At 35.3% G+C, this 15559-nt stretch overlaps 1 protein-coding gene across 1 annotated transcript in view; it reads left to right on the top strand.

The window, feature by feature from the left end:
- LOC138941603 (tRNA dimethylallyltransferase) overlaps positions 1 to 15559 on the top strand; it is an 84622-nt gene that overhangs the window by 48397 nt on the left and 20666 nt on the right. The gene's annotated exons all lie outside the window — the stretch shown is intronic.

Below are 15559 nucleotides of genomic sequence, written 5' to 3'. Positions count from 1 at the left end.
TATTGCCAAAACTGAACTAATGCCATCTGTTGCAAAAATACGCAATGACTTTTTACTCAACCCAATAAATATGAAATATATCATTTCAGACAATGCGCCAATATACCGCAAGGTAAATAACGCGAGAAACCCATTAATCGATCAAGGCAAATTATAGAACTTGTATAAAATGACATCTTCTCTCTCGCGAGTAGAATGCCATTTACATTTTTATCTGTATTCCCCCAAACTTTGCCAAACGCATTTGTATGGGAATGTCATTTCGCGTGTCCAGGGGTAGGAGGGGATACGCTTCCTGTTATCTAGAGGATAACACGCGTCGCGATGAGAAAAGGGTCATCGAATGGCCCTGAGTTCGGGGTCATCCGTCTCGGAGGATGTCCCGACGTTAATTAAAATGTGCCGCGCATCTGGCCGCTTATGCCGTTTCTCTCTCCCTCACATTATCTCCGTCCCCTTCGCCACCCCGCTCCCCACCTCATCAACTGCTTCATTCTTCTTGCGCCGCAACTCTTTACGCGGCGTATGTATGTGTGCGACAGCACGCGAGTGAGAATCGCTTGCGATTTTTAAAACGCCCAGAGAGTGTCACTTGGACGGCAGCTGCTGACTCGTCTAAACGACAGGTCGCGATACGAAGCCCGAGGATGTGTCGTCACTTCCTGCCACCAATCGACCGACCGATTACCGAGCGGCCGCCCTTCGGACGGAGAACACGTGGTTATGCCTTCGACGATACCCGGATAGTCGTGTTTCTCGCAAAAACGGAAACGGGGTATGCGATCTTCAGACATCGCGACAAAAAGAGAAACACGATCAATCCGTTTTGATTCTAGCGATTAAATATGTATTAGAGTTTTTCGAGAGAGATTTAAAATATATTTGAGATGTGTGATAAAAATAGAAAGGTGGGCGTTATTTAAATGTTAATATAAATTATAGTCTATTTTAGCGACTCGATGGACGAAGAGAAAGAGTTATCATCGACTAACTATCCGGCGAAATTTATCGAGCTCTGCTACGAATAGTTATGTATGTATATAATGTATTTATTGTTATGTACGTATAATATAAATAGGGTTCATTATTTTCAAATACGGAAATAATATATCCGTTCGTACGAGTCGGTTTAGTGCCGTCCAATATCCTTTGTCGCCGATAATAAAACATGAATAAAGTCAGAAATTGTACTGACGGTTTAATAGCAAAGAAAAGCGAAGGTCATTCGATACAATATTATCTTTTGTATTTTATACGAGTAATTTATTTTCCTCCACGATGATTATCTGTCACACTCCGTTCCTAGACGATAATTTTATCGATAGACTCAAGAGATAATAATGTGTGATATATATTATACAGGGTGTCCCCAATTTAAATGGCAAAATTTCAAGAGCGTGTAGAAGACCGAAAAACTAAGACAAGAAGTTCTTTAGAGGTTTGCTCGTTTTTGCTCCAGTTTAGAGAAAATCGCAAAAATTCAATCTCTCATTTGCTCTGAGTTGCTCTCTTGAATCGATTGACACCGAATAAATTTTCTGCTTCAAGATTCCTTACATATGTAAACACTTGACGTTATCCTTTACGGTGCCAATTAATTCAAGAAAGCAATTAAGAGACCGAATCATAGATACAGCGCACCAAATATCACTGGAACAATATCTAGCTGCAATTAATGAGGTCCATGCTAGATGTTATGCTTGGATTGTTGCAAGAGGGCAAGATTTTGAACAATATCTGCATTAAATAAATGATAACATAGATAAAATATAGATATAAATAAGTAAGAAACCTGTTTTGTTTCTTTTTTTGTGATTTTCTCCAAAATGGAGGAAAAACGAGCAAATCTCTAAAGGACTCCTCTGCCTTAGCTTTTCGGTCCTGAAGTTTTGCCATTTAAATTGGAGTCACCCTGTTTATATTAAAATATTTATAAATTTATTTCTATGTATATAATTTTGAGTTCCTAGATCGCGTTAAATTATAAAAACAGTGCAACTTCTTTTGCGCATTGTAAAAACAGTTACGCGAACTGTTACACGTAAACTCCTGAAGTTTTGCCATTTAAATTGGGGACATTCTGTATAAGAAAAATTATTATATATAATATTAGTTTTATCGCTCAAATTCAAATTTCTTTGTTATACATGATGTACGTATGTGTGATTGAAAGAGACAGTATACACGCGTTATATTATTATCAATATATGATAATATTTATTATAATACTCAGGCTTTTAAAATTTCCGACAAACACGGTTCACGCTTATAAATTTACGATTTTCTTACTCTCGACTTGTCGGCAATAAAATCAGAAAAAGTCGTATAAACGACAATCTGAACGGCCAGCCGTTCAACTACTTTTCTCAGCGGGAGTATCCTTAGGAATTTATTTCTCGCATCCGTGCGCTATTTCGCAGACTCTAATCATAATTTTTGGCCTTTGTGGCATTTATTGTACATTGGGAAACGTGTTGAGTCAGAGTATGATTGACCCAGTACTATCATTTACATTTACAGTTCAGTAAAATTGAAAAATTCAGATTGAATATAGGATTTAGCTGAAGAACAAAATTGAGTTGAAAAATAAAATAAAATAAAATTTAGTTAAAGTATAAAATAGAGCTACAAATAAAAAAGTGTTAAAAGTTACACGATTTAATGTAAGTAAATTATGAAAGTATATTTTTTTAAAAAAATTCAAAATAATTATTATACATAGACATACAGGAAAGGGAGCTATGATATGAAAAATAATATCTAATTAAAAATATATTATCTTTTTTATTATTCAACATTACTTGCGAAAATATGTAAGAAGTTACGAAAATAAAATATCTCACTGAAACGAGCAGCAAAAGTACCGAGAATTCAGAATCGGTCTTTCAATTTGCCAATTGGATTATTTCAGACAAGACCCGGTACGAAATATGTCTGAAGGAGATTCTTATCGCTTTCTTATCGAGTCGAATTTGCTTCTCAACCGATGCTCCTTTTGCTTTTTCGACCGTACCATGGATTGAGCTTGCTTCTCTTATCGCGGTTTCGCAAAAATCATCCCGGAAACCATTCGTGCCTCCAATCTATACCTCAGAATCCGGGAAACTGCGGATAGAGAAACCCATTAAGTCCTTCAGTCGCGAAATCGAAGTCTTCTGTGAAAAACAGTGTAGTTTCTAATTTTTGCCCAAAACTTTTTTTTTTGGGGGGGGGGGGATTTTGATACCAATGTGTTCAAAATGTTTTAAAATCTCGAAAAATCTCATTTAAAAAAAATATCCGTTTGTGTGTGTGTACCAAATGGACGTGGTTGCACTAACTTTAGCAAATTTTGAGATATCGAGTTAAATTTTTTTACACGAATAGAGTATCATTAAAGGATGGTTGGTATTGAATTTGGCTAGGATCGGTGAAAGGGGTTTAGTTTTTATAAAATTTCGAATTTGTCTAAAAAAGGATGTGGTTGTTCCAACTTTTGCAAATTTTCAGATATCGGGCTAAATATTATGTTTACACGATTAGAGTATCATTAAAGAATGATTGGCGTTGAGTTTGGTGAGGATCGGTGAGAGGGTTCAATTTAATGAAATTTTGAATTTTTCGAGACATGTTTGTACACTCTGTGAAAAAGTTCAAAGTTGTAAAAAACAAATTATAATAAGGACGCAAAATTAAGAAAATACGGGTATTATATTGTAGTTGAAGCACTAAAGGATTTTTTTTTTATTTTTTTTATTTTTAGCAATCGTAAATTTTCTTCAAGAAAATACCAAAATCTTAAAAAGTTTTAAGAAATTTCCAGAAAAAAATTTTATGATTATTTTATAATATTTTAATTTTAAATCCTATATTGACATATAGTAGCTCGTTGAAGGCGGTTTTTTTTTTTTTTTAAATAGAATTCAAGATTTGCGACGATTGCCGCAACGACATCTAAAATTTTCGACATGTGAAGCGTCTTTTAAAATTAGACGAGCCTCCCACGGTGGTGGTACCACGGTGTGAATGTTCTCTTACTACCACGGTAGGCACTATTAATAAAGCAATTATAAGGGCTACGACCGCTATCGTGGTTACTCGGTTACGGGTCCGTTTGCTCGCAGAATTTGTACAATACGTGCTGTCAGAATTTAATCGACACTATTAATATTATATTATTGCACGTTGATGGTTCGTGTATCAAAATGTTGTTTTTTTTGTTCTTTAATGAAAAAAAAACTATTTACATTTCATCTCTCTCTTTCTTCTTTAAATAAATAAATATATATATATATATATATATATATATATATATAGAATGATAATCTAAAGAAATATTTCATAGAACACATGTTTTTTCTATATATTTAAAATATCTTTCCCCCCCCTCCCCTCCCCCACCCCGGAATATGTTTCTTATTTCATGAAAATTATATTTATCTCTTGATTCGATCATTCCATCAAAATCAATAAATAATAGTCAAGTCAACCATCCGTCGGTTTAATATCAGCGAATAAATCTCAAAGTTATTTCTCCCTCGGGATCGAGGGATGCACATCACATGGAGGAGTCAGAGATCGCTCGCTTCGGGAAAGAGGGAGAATTGGAGAACAAAATTTCCCGCGAATCGTGCGAGTGTCGTGCGGCGTCAGCTTTTTTCGGTTGCCGATCTTCTTCTCATTCCCCGTCTCGCTTTTTATCGGCAGCGTCTCGCATGCGGATCTGACTACGCGGTGGTTTTAGATACCACGGCACGCACGGCATTTCCGGCAACTCGATCCAGCAACGGCGCACCGCAACGATCGAATGCAGTCGTGGATAGCGATGCAAAGGGGGGAGAGAGAAAGAGAGAGAGAGGGAGAGATCTGGAAGCTGTCGCGTGGTTTTTTTTTTTTTTTTTTTTTTTTATTCGACTCGAATTCGCCGTAAGGATGAACGAAGCGGATGATGACGCGCGTAGCGACGAAGCTACGAGCGTACAGTCGGATGCATTAATGATGCATTCGATGCTCTCGTATTCGAGAGCGAAATTTTTCTGTAATATTTAAAAAACGTATCCTTTTTACGATACTTATATAAATCGTCGTATGATTCGGCCACTTCGTGCACGCATAAAATAGAATTGATGAGTTGCGTGCCGTGAAGTATGAACGCGAACGCATCGGACGTCATTGATGCATCCGATTGTACGCACTCGCGCCCATGCAGTCAGCGGAAGCTACGGGAAGGATTATCGTGCAGTGACAGGGGTACTTCTTCCCAGACGTTCGTTAAGAGCTAAAAGCCATTTCTTGTTCTCAACACCGGCTATATATTTCTACTACGTCCGCCGAATCCCCGGAAGTGGACGGAATTAAAGCGATGATCTCCTAATCCGTGGGTTACACATGATAGAATTATGTTTGTGAAACGTGAAACGGAAGTTTCCTCAATCAATTGAATACGCGGTTTCGCTTTGGTATGTTGAGAGACAGTTAGTTTTGGTTGTATAATAAATTCAGGTTTACAAAGTTTTCTCTGTTTCTCTTTAATCATTATGATTTTTTCTATTTTTACATTTCAATAGCAGATAAAGTTTTTATTATTTTTCTATTAATACATAGTTTCGAATAAATTATTTTATTATAAAATATTATTTTTTTTTAGCGCGCACAAAATAAGGAAGAAAATTTGTTACAGATATTAATTTGATATAAAAGAGATACAAAAATTAAAAGATAAGACAAGCGATCATTAAATTATAAAACATCTTTTTATAATTAAAAATAATACGCACAAAAGTGGTCACGAATTTATTTAATTACATAGAATGGCCATAGAAATATCGAGTAATTATTCAATCGCCCACACTATTATCTTTTATTTTAAACTCATAAATGCATAAGATAAAAGGACTCACTCATAGTCTGAAGAAATGTGTTAAAAATGCAGAAGAATAATATATTGCAACGATTTGATTAGGCGTATTGGAAATTCCGTTTTCTCTGAAATCCATAGGGAAAAAAAAGGATAAGGCAGCTACGACTTGATAAGTATCTAATACCCGTATTCATAGTCCGTCCTTGAGGAATAAGGATTCCTTGTTCCTCGTTCCACGTTTCATAAACTTTCCTTGACCGAACAAGGAATCTTATTGGCTCCCTTATCTCAAGGAAGGTCACGAGCTTCCTTGAGGAGTGGATGCGACCTTTTTAGCAGACGATACGCAGAATATAACCAAATATAACCTCCAAAAGTTAGTTTCGTTACATTTTAATCTGTAGTTTTGTGGTTATTTGTTGTCGCGCTCTCAAACTGAAAGTGTATAAAGGAAAAAGGGATAATGAACAATGAATTTTTAAATGATTCTGACGATGGATTTGAAGACGAAAATCCAGAGAATCGGATTCTGTGGCGGATTCCGAAAAGATACATTCGCGATTGGGAAAATCCCGTGGAATTTTTTGAAGATACGAAAAAGCTTTCATATGTATTATATGAAATTAGTTGCAGGCAGCATAAAACGGTGCTGCCTCCAGTCGGTCACTAAAAATCCCTAAAATATTCCTTCCTTCTGAAAGGGAGACTCGAGATCCATCTATGAAACAAGGTGGCCTTGCAGATTCAAGGAATCCTTCATGGAGGCTTTCTCCGTCCTTAAAATAAGGAAGGTCTATGAATACCGGTATTAGGATGAGGATCGTTGCGTTGACAGCGTCCGACCAATAAAAGCGCTTCAATTACCAGGTGAAAGACGGGCGTTAACTACGTTCCTCCCGCTATCCGGTAAAACGTAGTAAAATTAAATAGCTTATGCAGCATAATAAAGTACGAGTTTCATCCCGTGTTGAATACTACGGGCGAATGAAGTCGCTAATGTCACGTCATTAACTCATACATCGCGTCGGAAATTTATGTGCGGCGTGTGCGTTACACCGAGAAAAAAAAATTGTTAACTTGACTAAATTCGTCCAACTAATTACTATTTCTTTAATTGAAATATTTTAATATTTTAAGTCAAATACGACATATTGAATAATTAAATCTAACATTAGGTATATTTGATTTAAATAATTCAATTAAAGAAGTACAAAGAAATGGTAATTAGTTGGACGAATTTAGTCAAGTTAACAACTTCTCTTTCTCAGTGTAGACATACCGTGCGGATTTACATAAGTGGATTTTTATCATTTATCAAAAATAGGATCTCATATAAAGATAGTATTTCTCGCTCTCTATAATCGAATGTGGACAACAACACTTTCGCTTTTGCATCCTCGCTACATATTATCTCCTGTTTTTGACGAAAATGTATCTTGATTTAATGAGACAAATCTGAACATCGCAAATAAATCAAATAATTGGGAATCACTTTTCACATACGTATTTTACTAATTGTACGTTTCCAAGTCTCGGAATTTTTTTTTATGCATGTATCGAAAGAGCATATAAATCAGTTGTTAGATTTTTTCAATAATATTCTTAGCTTTGATAGCTACTAATCGATTAGCATTTTCTTGTATGATTAATTAACTTGTTTAGATTAGAATTATGATTATGAGAAAGAAATGGTAGCTAGAATTAATAAATTAGTTAATAAAATTAATTTTTATACAAAATTTTGTCTTGGTAGCATTACGCTTAGTTATATTAGACTTTCTCTCTCTCTCTCTCTCTCTCTCTCTCTTTTTTTTTTTAGCCTAGCCATTTCTACGTTCTTAGAATTGTGGTTCGGCGGTAGGGACTAGAATTCTTTCATGTTGGTGCCCTTGCTTGTTAATGCCTTGGGTCACATATACACACACGAGCACGCACGCACATATGGCGGCTTCTTTGCTTGTCTTGCTTTTTCTATCGTGCCGCCCCTTCGATCGAGAAATTATGCCCAGCATGGACCTGCATGGAGTTCGCGGTCGGAAATAAAAAGATGCGTGCAAACCTCGGCGAAAATCAGAGATAAGTAAGAATATTATTCGATTTGTTTAGTTTTAATATTTTTGTGATTATATCAATTTTATTTCGCGAACATATAACATTTAACCGAAATCGTATTGAAAGTAAGGATGAATAGAAGAATTCTTTTTTCGATATAAAGATAACAAGAGAAAAGAGAAATAGGAGATGAAAGAAAATTATTTTCTCTTCTGACAACTTTATTTAATATACCATATTACCTATTTTAATAATCGCGATCATGCGCGCGAAATGGTTACGTTTCTATTTCTATTATTTATGATTTGGTAAAATAATATACCTTAAGTTTCTCATTATTTAAATGCGCTCTTCGTTCGATATTATTACTACGCTACGATATTATTATCGGCCTACTTCGATCTCATTAACTGAGATATTTATTGCCTAGCTGAAAATTTACACACTTGCCCTTTATAGGGTTGCACGAGATACCAAGACAAGACTTTAAAATTAATTATCGAGACAATACCAAAACAAATTATCAAGATTCTTGATCTTATCGAGAAGTCTTGATTTTTAAAAAAAGTTATCTAGTTGTTCCCGAACTTGGAACGGAGATTTTAATTAATATGGAAATAGGCGAGAAAGACAAAAAATTTGATTTATTGTTAGTAAATAAAAAGATTTATAAATTTAAAAAGTTTAAAAAATTTAAATTTAAAGAGACTGCGCATCATTATCATTACACACTTTAATGTGACATAAAAATAGCGCAAATTAATTACTTTATATTACTTATAAAATGTATAAAGTTTAATTTCAATACTTACGTTTAAAAATATATCTATCGCTTTTTGCTTTTCTGACAATATTTTATTTTTCCATTGCTTTTAATCCAAATAAATCTTCATATGCTTTTTTATGATCCTTCTCCAAATGTTTTTTTAATCCAGTAGTGTTACTATTTTTCCATTTTTATTTCTTTAGTCACATTTTCTTTTTGACATAATAAACATACGCCGATTTTTTCATTGTTTCTTGTTTCATACTTAAAATAAGTTTTCTATGTGCATTGTTTAACTGCACTTACTTCCCAACTTTCATTATCACTTTCGGGAATGTTTGCATGTTCAGCGGAAGAACTTGGTTTAGTTTTTAGACTGCGTCTGCACAATCGAGACGCGAGCATACGCAGTCAAGAGCAAACGAAAATCGTGCTCGGCGCTTCGGATAACAGAAGAAATCAGATATACTTACTATTTTCTGTTTTTTATCAAGCTGACAAATAATTTAGTGTTAAATAAAAACTGTTAATAAAAATCAAGGCAAGACAAGACAAGACAAGAGCTTTGATACAAAAATCCTCTCACGACCAAGACAAGATTAAAATTTTCCAGACCAATACAATATTTTTGCGAATATTGTCTTGTCTTGGGTCTCGTGCAGCCCTTTATGTCTTCTTACTTGCAAATTATAATTTTCTCAATAATATGAGACATTTGAGGCTGTGCCATATTCACATTGCGAATTATCCATTTTAATTTTATTGTATCTTTGTTACGAGCAGTTTTAGGAAAAATAAATTTGGACACACAAAATGTAGTTATTGCTCTCAATATTATATATGTAATGTTCCAGACATTTCCCAACTCTATTTTATTTCACTATACGTGAAAAATATAGATGTGCTCTTATTTTTATTGGTATGCAGGATGATTCGAAGTAACTTGATGTCCTTGAAATGTCATATTCTTGAGTGAATTCTGAAACGATTTTTCACTTTACAAAATTTTGTCCGAAGCTTAGTTTTTGAGTTATAACTGAGTTATAATTGAAAATAAAATAGCTATTTACGAGTTCGATATAACGGGTAGGCAAAGATACGGCGCATCATCACATCACGAGACTCACTTGACAATTTCACAATAAATATCACTGGAAACATTACTGTTTTTACTTGTTAGTACTTTATTATAACTTGCAAATGTCAATTTCTACACAAATTAAGGCATAAAATCCCACGACAAATGATATTTATTGTAAAATTGTGAAGTGAATCTCTCGACGCGTTGCGCCATCTTTGCCTTGGCTGCAATTGTATCGGACTCGTAAGTAGCTAACTATTTTCAATTATAATTCAAAAACTAAGGTTTCGACAAAATTATGTAAGCGAAAACACTGTCTCGGAATTCGTTCAAGAATCTGACATTTCAAGGATATCAGGTTTTTTTTTTTTAATCACCCTGTATATCTCTTTTCATTTTGTAGTTATCACAACGAGATTAAGATATGATGATGTACAATCTAATTTTTTTGTTTCTCGCATAGAAACTCGTTAATTGCATCAAAATATTTTTGCTTGTTAAGCTTGACAGAAGTAAATAAATTACGAGTGGACAAATCTTCAACAATATTCTCGATGTTGCCCCCCCCCTTTTTTTTTTTACCGACGGCGTTGCCTCTTATCTCGTTTCATCTCGCAGTGGTTCTTTCTTCCAGGCCCGAAAAATGAAGGCAAACCGACCAGATTCGCACGAAAGTGTAGCTGATGCCCTGGGCATGCTCTCTCGATTTTCCACGAAAATCATTTGTCTAAATTACAGGATGAATCTTTCTCTGTGTTGCCTGTTTGTAACTGGTAACGTATTATAAAAAGAAAAACTCTATGTGAAAACAACGTATTTTTACGTGCTACATTAAACGCGATTCCGCTGATTCTGTGAAATGTATCATTCGCTGAGAAAACTCAGAAGATCGCAAACAGGACTGGTCAATGGCCTTATCGAAAATGATTTCAACGTCTTTACAGACGAATGCTTGACACTTACAAACAGCTAACGTTAAAATGAAACAAGTACTGCTTTCTGTTCTATTTTAGAACAGGATATAAGATATCTTAATTCCTATCTTATTTCCTTGTAAAATGTTGATACATGTAAATGTCAAGATTTTTTTTTTTTTTTTTTTTTTTTTTTCCCATGTTTCCTTGCATGATATATAAATTACTTGATGACATTAATAAAACATGAAATTACGTCTGGATCAATACGGCTTAGGTCATAAAAAACTCTAAGATTGTATCAAAAAAGGCGAATCGCGCGAATCAATAAACATATTACGTTGCAACGTTGAGATGGCGGATAAATACAAAGATGATATAATATATATGAGACCAGATGATCGATACTTTTCTACGTACCCCGGAGTTGTGACAATCGTGCATAAAGTTATCCTTTACTTTGTCCGGGGCGTCCGAAGGAGATTAATGTCGAGGATTTGTCGAGTGTCATCGTCCTCCTCGAAATTGCATCAACGTCGCGGAATTCACGCCCGTCGCGTGCGTCGTTTCATCGTTTTATTCGCGATCGTGTTTTATCCGTGTGATCTAATCGCGTATTCCCGGTAGCGCCGCCTACATGACGACGACGACGATGACGGGACCCCAGGCAGCGCGTTTGTATGCACGCGGTTACCGAATCCGGCGGAGCGCCCGGGCCTTTGACTTTTTCACCTCTAGACGGGATCATTGATTTCGGCGAAGGCCACGGCGCAAAAACTCGCAACACCAACGCTTATGCTATTTGCGGAACGTCCATACACCTCCCTGTACTATCGAGCGTTTCTTTTGTTTGTATTCTTATTAGCTACCTCGTGCGCAGTCTCGATTCATAAAACACGCACTGAAGATCAGATATATAAGATCTCTTCCCTGAATATTTATGTATAATATTAGTTTAAATGCGCGTTATGGGGGAAAAAAAAATGTATATAAAGTAACAAAACTGTTTTGCAGATCTACATTTCTAAAATTTATTATCGAGCGTATTAAAGATTTATCTTAAATACGAAATTGTACGTATTTTGCGTTTCTGTTGATACAAAAATATCAAATCGTTTTTCGCGGGAAAAGACAAGGAATATTCCTTGCCGTCATCAATTTTTCTTTCGTTTTGTAATCGTGTTATTAATAGAGTTACAAATTATTGGAGCTGTTCTGATGAGATGTCAACGATTATAAATGCTCGACAATTGTATGGTATCTTTTACTTTACATTCGACATATGAGAAAGACGAATGTCGAATTCTCCACACGGATATCTTGTCAATGTTACCCGTCGTGTCGTACGCCAGACGTAAAATCTGTCACAGAGCATGTGTATCCGCGAGCGCGCATGCGGGGATGTAGTTAAACCACATAGTGACCACGTGGCCATCAAATACTGATTTTGGACATCGGCTTGCGTCATCGACGGCTTGCGCGTTCGGGCGTCGCATGAATGAAACGAGAAGAGGAGAGCGTGCACGTATAAGTCCGCGTGCTCTCTCGCGCGTGTATGCGCGCGTGCGCGTACACGTGTAGGCCGAGTAGTGCGAAGCTCCAGCATTTAAATGGGATTTAAAGCGAACGCACAGCCGAAACGGGTTGCGGAGGTCGCGTTTTAACCGTGAACGACCGTGAGAAACGATTTGGCGTCGCTCTTGAATTATACGCGCCGCGTCTCCGTTACGTTTTATAGTGCCATAACGAGCACTCTCGTATAAATTTCTTACACAATCGACGATTCTCCTCTGAATGAGAAGACACCGACGAAAACGGATTAAAATCTGGTACTGTATAAGATTCGAGACAACATTATTTTTGGTGATTTAATAATTTTATTGATTAATACGGCTTGTTTTTCAATATAAAAAGTTTCATAAATGTTTGATATAATTTATCGCAATTTTTAAAAGTCAACTTCTCAAGATGTATTGCGCATGTGTCATATGTCAAAACATTGACAAAGGCATGAAAATTTCATACCGTTCTACTATTTCTTCTCGGTATCTGAGCACAATTCTCTTAACAATTTGGAAATTATTTAAGTTTAAGATTAGTATTGATTCTTACGAAAAGATCGCGTATCGTAGCATTTATTGGCAAATTTGACAAATATTGCCAACGAAACAAAACTTTTCACATATATATTAAGAAGATTCTAATAAATATTTGCGCAAAACTTGATTTAGATTTCCACTTAACCGTTTAAAAGTTATTTATTAAAAATTGTAGAAAAATATTATCTCTATCTCTCTCTCTCTCTCCTTCTCTCTTTCTGCAAATTATTCATTTTTCTTTGTTTCTCGCAATTGATTTCAGGTGGTATTCACGATCAAAAGTTTTTGTCATAAATTTGGAAAAATATTAATTACAACTATTTTCTTTTACGAAGACACCAAAAACTTTAAATTAGATTATTTTGTGATACTTTCATTTTTTTTATAATCCGGATTTATTTATTTGATTTTTCAAACAGTATAAACGTAAGAAACATGTTTTTTTTTTTTTTTAATTTTAACAGTTTTTTGCTACTATTGTACAGTCAAAAAATCCTATACAGGGTGTCCAATTTTAATCTCCTCAGGCAAATATCTCAAAAACCAAGCCCGGAAGAGAAAAATATTTCAGACAAAAGTTGTTTGGTTTCGAGGGGGCCATAAGATGGTACCATTGGTTTGACCTTGGAAAATCATTTGAAGGTCATGCGAAGGTCAACTTTAAAATCTTAAACGGAAACCCCCATTTTTTATTTAGTATTCTTGTAGCTGACATCGAGAGCTTTCCAAAACACTATAATAAAGTATTTTTTCATTAAGTACTTTTTGAGTTATTTTATATTTTAATCTGACATATTTTGATATAAAAAATAAAATATTTCGTAAAATATTCACTTTTCGATAATCTTACCGTAATACTTTTATGTACAGAATAATGAGACAAATTAATTAGTGCCAAAAAAAACAAATAATTGTTTAAAAAAATACATTGTAAATAATTTTCTTAAAAACAATTTTTTTTTTTTAATACTAATTGATTTGTCTCATTATTCTGTACACAGAAGTATTACGATAAGATTATCAAAAAACTAAATATTTTACGAGATATTTAATTTTTTATATCAAAATATGTCAGATTGAAATATAAAATGACTCAAAAAGTACTTAATAAAAAAATACTTTATTATAGTGTTTTGGAAAGCTCTCGATGTCAGCTACAAGAATACTAAATGGGGGTTTCCATTTAAGATTTTAAAGTTGACCTTCACATGACCTTCAAATGATTTTCCAAGGTGAAATCATTGTCACCATCTTATGGCCCCCTCGAAACCAAACAACTTTTGTCTGAAACATTTTTCTCTTCCGGGCCTTGGTTTTTGAGATATTTGCCTGAGGAGATTAAAATGGGACACCTTGTATATTTTGCATAATTTGTTCTATAGGCGTGAAAACGCCGAGTAGCCTCAAAGACGCGAATTTCTAATATTGGATTTGGGCACGATTACGTAAATAATGCGCATATACTTGACACGCTTTGTTTATCATCGACATCTTCAAGCAAATCCTTTGTCGGCCAATTACTTTCTAACACTCGTTCGTGTCTAATTTTCGAAGGTCGATCAAACCTCGAGCTGAAAGTTTGCGAAAAATGATATCGCGATTTAGCTGCTTGCCGAGCGCTTATTTAATTACGAATGTTTGTTAACGATAGCGAGTCTGTTTCGACTCTTTACATTCTACAGGCCGTTGTAACATCATTACATAGAGAAGGCTCTTTTTATTCTTCCGCTCCCATTATCGCCACTTAATCGTATTCAGCCGAGCATTTATTATTATTTATCGATACTTATCAGTATTATTTTATCATTAGCGAGAATTAATAACAACTGAATCTAATTACTTTAAATTTTACGGTCTGCGGAATACTCGTTCGGCCTCGACTCGGCCATTGACCAAGGTCTTGGGGCAATACGATAAAATACCAAACGAAGAGCTAAAATTGGAAGCAACATTTTTTTATGACTAAACCTCTCGCGTGCCTAATACAATTACTTGTTGCGTAACAAGGATATCATACATGGGATTAGCGTAGCTCTCCGATTCATATTCACGCGTTTCTGTCACACGTTAGATAACTAAACCGCAGTACCGCATAATCACATTTGACATTGGAGTTTACACGCAGCCGCGTATACCATATGTACGCATGCGCGTTCAACTGTATCTTCGTGTAGTTAAACGCATCATCATCTCTCGATTAGTTTAATTTTACGACTATCTCGAAAATCTGAAAGATATTTATTTACTCGATTACAAAGTGAACCGTGCGCGATATATTATCGATACGATAAATATTTTTCTATTATCCCCTGATACGGCGCCGCGATGTTATTACACGTGATCGCTCTTGATACGTATATTTTGTATATCGCGCATATATCGGGAAAGAGCGTAAACGTACTTTTTTTTTTTGCAGACTGTACGTCATGAGTGATGTATCTCGCCCGCGCAAAATTGCTCAAAAACCAACGACACGCATGGCCTGACGGGAATTTTACACAGCTCGAGGACACGCCGCCTTCTCTAACGCGCCTTTTGCCATTAGCGAAGGCCATATAGAAGAGAAATAATTGCGAAACTTCTCGATGGCTATCAAGGCCGTCGTGTTTTTTTTTTTTTTCCCCTTTCTAACGGGACGAGATCGCATTATTTCTGATGTTGTTGAACGGCTGATCGATAGCATGGTCCGGCCTTGGTATTGAGCCTACATATTGATCGATCTTTCCTTGATGGTATCATGATCTGAACAGGGGCAGTCACCGAGATGTGATTCTGATTCATTCGATAGTATTGTACTTTCGATCATAA

This window comes from Polyergus mexicanus, unplaced genomic scaffold (genome assembly GCF_030449975.1).
Source record: "Polyergus mexicanus isolate NDT 795.1 unplaced genomic scaffold, iyPolMexi1.0 SCAF_19, whole genome shotgun sequence".
Classification (NCBI taxonomy): domain Eukaryota; kingdom Metazoa; phylum Arthropoda; class Insecta; order Hymenoptera; family Formicidae; genus Polyergus; species Polyergus mexicanus.
Note: the sequence above shows the minus strand (reverse complement) of the source record. Positions and strands in the feature narration are given on the sequence as shown.